Source organism: Rhincodon typus, unplaced genomic scaffold (genome assembly GCF_021869965.1).
Source record: "Rhincodon typus isolate 14 unplaced genomic scaffold, sRhiTyp1.1 hic_rhity00004777, whole genome shotgun sequence".
In the NCBI taxonomy this organism is placed as follows: domain Eukaryota; kingdom Metazoa; phylum Chordata; class Chondrichthyes; order Orectolobiformes; family Rhincodontidae; genus Rhincodon; species Rhincodon typus.
In genome coordinates this window covers 4,607-10,577 of record NW_025970415.1, presented here as the reverse complement: position 1 = coordinate 10,577, position 5,971 = coordinate 4,607, and the positions used below count along the sequence as shown (strand labels likewise).

General features: G+C 39.8%; 1 long non-coding RNA gene across 1 annotated transcript; it reads left to right on the top strand.

The window, feature by feature from the left end:
- The first annotated feature begins 216 nt into the window (after positions 1-216).
- Positions 217-5,248, top strand: LOC125481985. The gene is made up of 2 exons (XR_007261514.1): positions 217-370; positions 5,124-5,248. It is a non-coding gene; the product is annotated as an uncharacterized LOC125481985 (long non-coding RNA).
- Positions 5,249-5,971: the final 723 nt, after the last annotated feature.

Below are 5,971 nucleotides of genomic sequence, written 5' to 3'. Positions count from 1 at the left end.
ATGCGTTTAAAATGAAAACTACTAAATCGCAAACGTACAGGTAAAGTGCATAAGTGTTGACTCAAAATATTCAGCTTACCAATCGACCCGCAACCAGGCACCCGAACATTATCTCACCAAATACACCACCCCTCTGTAATCAGAGCGCAGCTCTCGCCAATATCTGACATGTCACAAATCCTTCTCCCGTCCCCTCCTCCTACTGCCCTACCACTGCTCACTGAACTGGGCAGAAGTTTCTGGAATCCTCACTGCGCCGCCGCCACTGCCACCAGTAGGACCGCCCTTTCACCCGGAAACAGTTTGCGCATCTGCTTTTTAGCCCCACTGGAGGCTCTGGATTATGGTTTGTAAACGCTGTGCGTCGAGGGTAATTTATCTTTTATGTATATATCTGCATTGTTTGGATTTTGCGTATCCAGTACGGTTACATCCAGCAACTTTAATCCATTTCTATTTGATTTCGTTGACGCTGAAAGTTGATTTTATTAAATTTTAGCTCGCCAGCTAAACGTAACACCAGAAGGCACTCTCCTTAAATCGACTGTAGTTCGGTGGGGGTTGTTTTGTAAAGTTCTCCGTGCTACACTTGCAGACATTAGGTTTTTGATTGTAAAGAGCCCGGTCTTGGAAGCAGAAGCCGTTCCCAGGTTGTGCTCAGTCTGGCCATTTTTTTGATCCACATTTTAGGGTTACGGTTTGGGAGATAGATTTCCAAGTGTTAAATGCTACGAGAAATGAATAAGATTTGAAGTCGTTTAACTGCCACAGTTTCAGGCAGTGAGCTCATGACCACATGCTCGCTGAATAAAAATGCCGTCACTTCTTTGCTAATCGTTTCCGATATTATATAACTTAAGACTTCAGCTAAATCGTGGTTCCTAATTTTGATGAAATGCATGTTTAAGATAGGAGAAATAACCAGACAATAAATAAAATTAGTGAGGGGGATTACGTAGGGAGAGACAAAATAAATTAGAGGACAAGGCAGTGGTGCAGGATAATGATATCCGTAGTAATATACAGCGTGGAGTGTATAAACTAAAAAAAGTGCAGCACCTGACAGAAATAGAGTTTGATGATAAAAGGACTTAACTAAAGCCCCTGTCTTTGTTATGAATGTCAAAATGAATAAATTGATAGCATAAAAAGAAATAAATATGTACCATCTCAGTCATTTCAGAGGTGTACCTGGAAGTTGGTGATCAAGACTTTAAGGTGTATTTGACATTTTGGAAGGACAGGCAGCTTGAAAACGGTGATGGGGTAGTTCTGTTAATTAAGGACAACATTAGTTCAGAAGACCAAGATATACAAATCAGTGCATCTATATATAAATAGCTGGACCTAGAAGTAAGTGGTGAAAACCTGAAGGATCTTGAAATAATATTTGGAGAATATTTCCTCATTTGGAAGAATTTGAAAGTAGGGATTTCACTATCTAAAAGTCAGGAGTCACCCATTTAAATCAGACAACAGGCAATCTTCTTTACTTTCAAAGTCGTGAGTATTTGGAACTCTCTTCATAAAAAGGCAATGGAAGCAGTGTATTTGAATATCTTTAAAGGTAGATATAAACAAATAATTTTAAAGTAAGTAAGTGAAAAATTATCAATAGTAGATTTGAGGTGACAATCAGATCAGCCCTGATCGTATTTAATGGAGGAGCAGGCTTGAGGGGCTGAATGACATGTCTAGTTCATATGTAACGGTATAGTGCCAGTTGAGGAGCTTGATACTTTGGATATGATAATGTGTAATGAAACCGATTAATTAATGGTCTCAGTTTAAAAAAGTCTCTACACAACAGTAAACAGGGTAGAATTTACATTGTTTGAGGCTGAGAAGTGTGGGTCTAGGATTGTCTTAAGCTTAAAGGCAATTACAAGTGTACTGCAAATATGTTAACAGGTGGGACAAGAAGCAAGCAGTAACAGGCATTTAAGCAACTTTTTAAGCTTTTAGGAAAGGTATATCCACCTTGAAGCAAATTCTAAGAATACGTCATTATGACGAAGGAAGTTCTGGATATATTAAATTGAAAGAAAATCAAATACTATGAAAATTATTCGAAGGTCATAAGATTGGACAGCTGTTAAAAGCCAGCAAAAATTATAAAAAAAGGGAATAATTTAGGACCAAGAAAAAACTACATAGAAATACATAAACACGGGGCCAGAGTTTCTACAAACACATCTTGTGGCACAGTGGTAATGTTCCGAACTGGTGAAGAGGTCCCAGATTCAAGTCACATCTGCTTTAAGAGGTGTATGATAATACATCTCAACAGGTTTATTCAAATACTTTTAAAAAAGATAACAAGCAACCAAAGTGGACGCGAATCTTTTAAAAGGGAGATACTGGGAAATTAATAATGGAAATCAAAGAAGTGGTAGAAGAGTTCATCAGATATTTTGTATCTCTTCACTGCAGTAGACAGAAAAAGGTGCCCAAAATACTTGGAAATCAGGGGGGAAAAGAAGGGAGGAACTGAAAACAATTACAGTCATTAAGAAAAAGCTACTGGTAATACTATTGACTAAAAGCTAACAAGTTTCTTGTACCTAATGGCCAGTATCCTAGGGTGTTAAAAAATGGCTGCAAAGTTAGGAAATGCCTCGCTAGGGATATTCCAAAATTCGCCACATTTGGGACATAACCCTTCTGTTCAACAGAGGAAGGAGACGGTAAACTATATAAAAACCAGAAGAACTGTGGGTGCTGTAAATCAGGAACAAAAACAAAAGTTGCTGGAAAAGCTCAGCAGGTCTGGCAGCATCGGTGAAGAAAAAATCAGAGTTAACATTTCGGGTCCAGTGACCCTACCTCAGAAACAGACCCAAAACATTAGCTGATTTTTTTTTTCTTCACAGATGCTGTCAGACCTGCTGAGCTTTTCTAGCAACTTCTGTTTTTGAGCAGTAAACTACAGGCCAATAAACCTAGCAGGTCAAAGGAAAAATGCAGGAATTCATAATTAAGTATTTAAAGCAGGACATTTAGAAAATCATCCAATCTGGGAGTTGATGTGAAAAATAAATTATGATTGAATAAATTATTAGAGTTTTTGAGCAGTAACAAGCAAGGTGAATAAATCAGAACCTATTGATGTGGTGTACTTGAGGTTTCCAAAAGATATTAAATAAGGAGCCACAATAAAAGGTTATTGCACAATGTAAGAATTCATGGTATAGTGGGTAACATATTAATGTGGCATGCAAATCAGGTACACACTGTATGAAGGTCATAAAACATGGGTTCCTTATTCTGTGTGTCAAGTATTTATAATCTCTTAACATTAGATAATCATAGCTGATGCTCCAGGTCCAATGTTTAACTGCTAATCTCTAATCAGCTGAGTAGCAGCATTCAATTGGTAGAGCTCTTATTTTTGACTTTCCATGATGTGGAGGTGCCAGGTGTGACTGGGGTGGACAAGGTCAGAAGTCTCACAACACCAAGTTATGGTCCAACAAGTTTATTTGAAATCACAAACTTTCATAGCACTGCCCCTTTATCAGATGAAGTTCAGCTGATGAAGGGGCAGCGCTCTAAGAGCTTGTGATTTCCAGTAAACTTGTTTGACTGGAACCTGGTGTCATGTGACTTTTGATCATGAGACCCACATTACCTTGTTTCTCAGAGATGAAGGGGATCTCTCACGACGTCTTGAACTCCAGGGTGCTGTCCAACTGCCCACCAAGGTCTCCAGCAGCTGCTTGCCCACCTTTCTGCCACTTTCCAGTTCTCTAGCCACTGTTATAAAACTTTAATCTGCCCTTGCTATTGCTTTGGCTCCTCAGCACTGTGACTTACCAGTCCTTGACATCTTGCTGCCATTGCTAGTTATTGCCCTTTCTTTCTCTTTCCAATGCTTCTTGCCCACCCCTTCTTCAGACTGTGCTATAGGTTCAGCCTCCATACTCAGCCTACTGGTTGTTACACTGAATGCCTCATGCAGCGCCCACACAATTCACCAATCCTCCAACCAGCATCCTATCCGGATGCACCACCACTTGGGTATTGCAACTGCTGTGCCCAAGACTGCAATAAATTAGAGTTGTGAAAGCAGCCCAGTCCATCACAAAAACCAGCCTTCTTTCCGTTGACTCAGTGTACACTTTTCATTGGCTCGGGAAAGCAACCAACATAATTAAGGACCCCTCCCATTCTGGTTATACTAGCTTCCATCGGGCAGAAGATACAGAAGTTTGAAAACACATACCAGATTCTAGAACACCTTCTTTCCCACTGTTATCAAGTTCACGAACAGACCTCTCATATCCGAGTTGATCTTTCCATGCAGCTTTTTCTGTAGCTATAACACTCTATTCTACATCCTGTTTTATTACTGTGATGTGCTACCGTATGAAGGGTCTAGGCCCGAAACGTCAGCCTCTCTGCTCCTATGATGCTGCTTGGCCTGCTGTGTTCATCCAGCCCTGCACCTTGTTGTCTTGTATGGTGTGATTAGTCTGGTTATCACACAAAACGATAGTTTTCACTGTATCTTGGTGTGTGATAATAATAAGTCCAATCAAGGTGGATAAGTTCTGCTGACAAAGGGTCTTGTGCCTGCAGGAAATGCCCCTCAGCACGCAAATCACACCATCCAATCCTGCAAAGTCCAATATTAGGATATTCAGGTCCCATTCACCTCCCTCACTGCACGGATAGAGATTGGACCATTAATAGGAAGCAAAGAACAGTGATAATTGAGACAACAAGGTGCAGGGCTGGATGAACACAGCAGGCCAAGCAGCATCATTGAGTCATTTTTAGGTTGGTAAGTTGTTACATATGGTGTTCCATGGGGACCAGTGTTGGGCCTGACCTTTTACAATCTACATGAATTACTTGGTTGAATGGTCTGTGTATGGAAGTTAAATTTGCTGATGACAAAGATAGATATGAAAGTGGATTACCAAAAAAGTATTAAAAAAAGTCTACTAAGGGATTTTAAAGTAAGCTAGTAGCTATCTACATTAGTAGATATTTGAAGGAAATCAAGGACTATTGGGGACAGACAGGGAAGTTGAGGTCCTATTCAGTTCAGCCGTAAGATGCTCAAGGTGCCGAATGATCAACCTCTGCTAAATCTTGTTTTCTTATGTTTACTGTAGGGAACCTATTGGAAAAAGGTGCTGAGGTGACCTACACCCAAATCCTGGATTAGCAGTGATATTGACTTTGCAACTGTCAGCATTCCCTGTCATTACTTAGCCAATTATAGAACTCTTGCCTTAAACCAATGGTTGTGGGTTCAATTTGCACTCGAGGCAGTTGAAGGGACTATCTTTTGAATGAGACATCAAACTGAGGCATCATTCGCTGCTCAGATAGATGTAGAAGGTACCATGGCCCAATTATCTATTTCAGTTTTCCTCAAATTGTTCTCCCCACAGCAAAATTTAAACTCCTGGAATCATAGGCACCAACAACATTCAGAGAACATACAGCTGAACAGGCAGATTCTTGAACTACAGATTTTTGGGCACAAGGGTACAAAGTAGCTGATGAGTGCAGATCTCCTCCAACTACATTATGTCTGTCCTAAAAGAACTCCACTTGAAATGTCACTAATTAATCAAAGTTTAGGTCAGCATTCATGGTGTTTATGTCTTTGAAGTGCTTTCAATTATCAAGACATGGTTGATTAGTTAAGACTGATATGAGGAACAATGTCTTCCCTCAGAACTGCGAATGTTTGGAATTCTTCAGCCCAGGTGGTAGTGACTAGTCAGTCATGGAGTATTTTCAAAGCTGAGATGCGTAGATTTTAAGACTTTAGGGCAGTATTTGCTAAATTATTTTCCAATATCGTGCTATTTAAACAATTCAAAATGAACATGACCCCAATGTCGGTAAAGAAAATGCAATAAATCATGAAAATGGATGGTAATGGTAATTGCATGAAAGGAGGTGAGGATAGAATAATTAATGGTGCAGAGCCAGGTAAAGATACATGAGC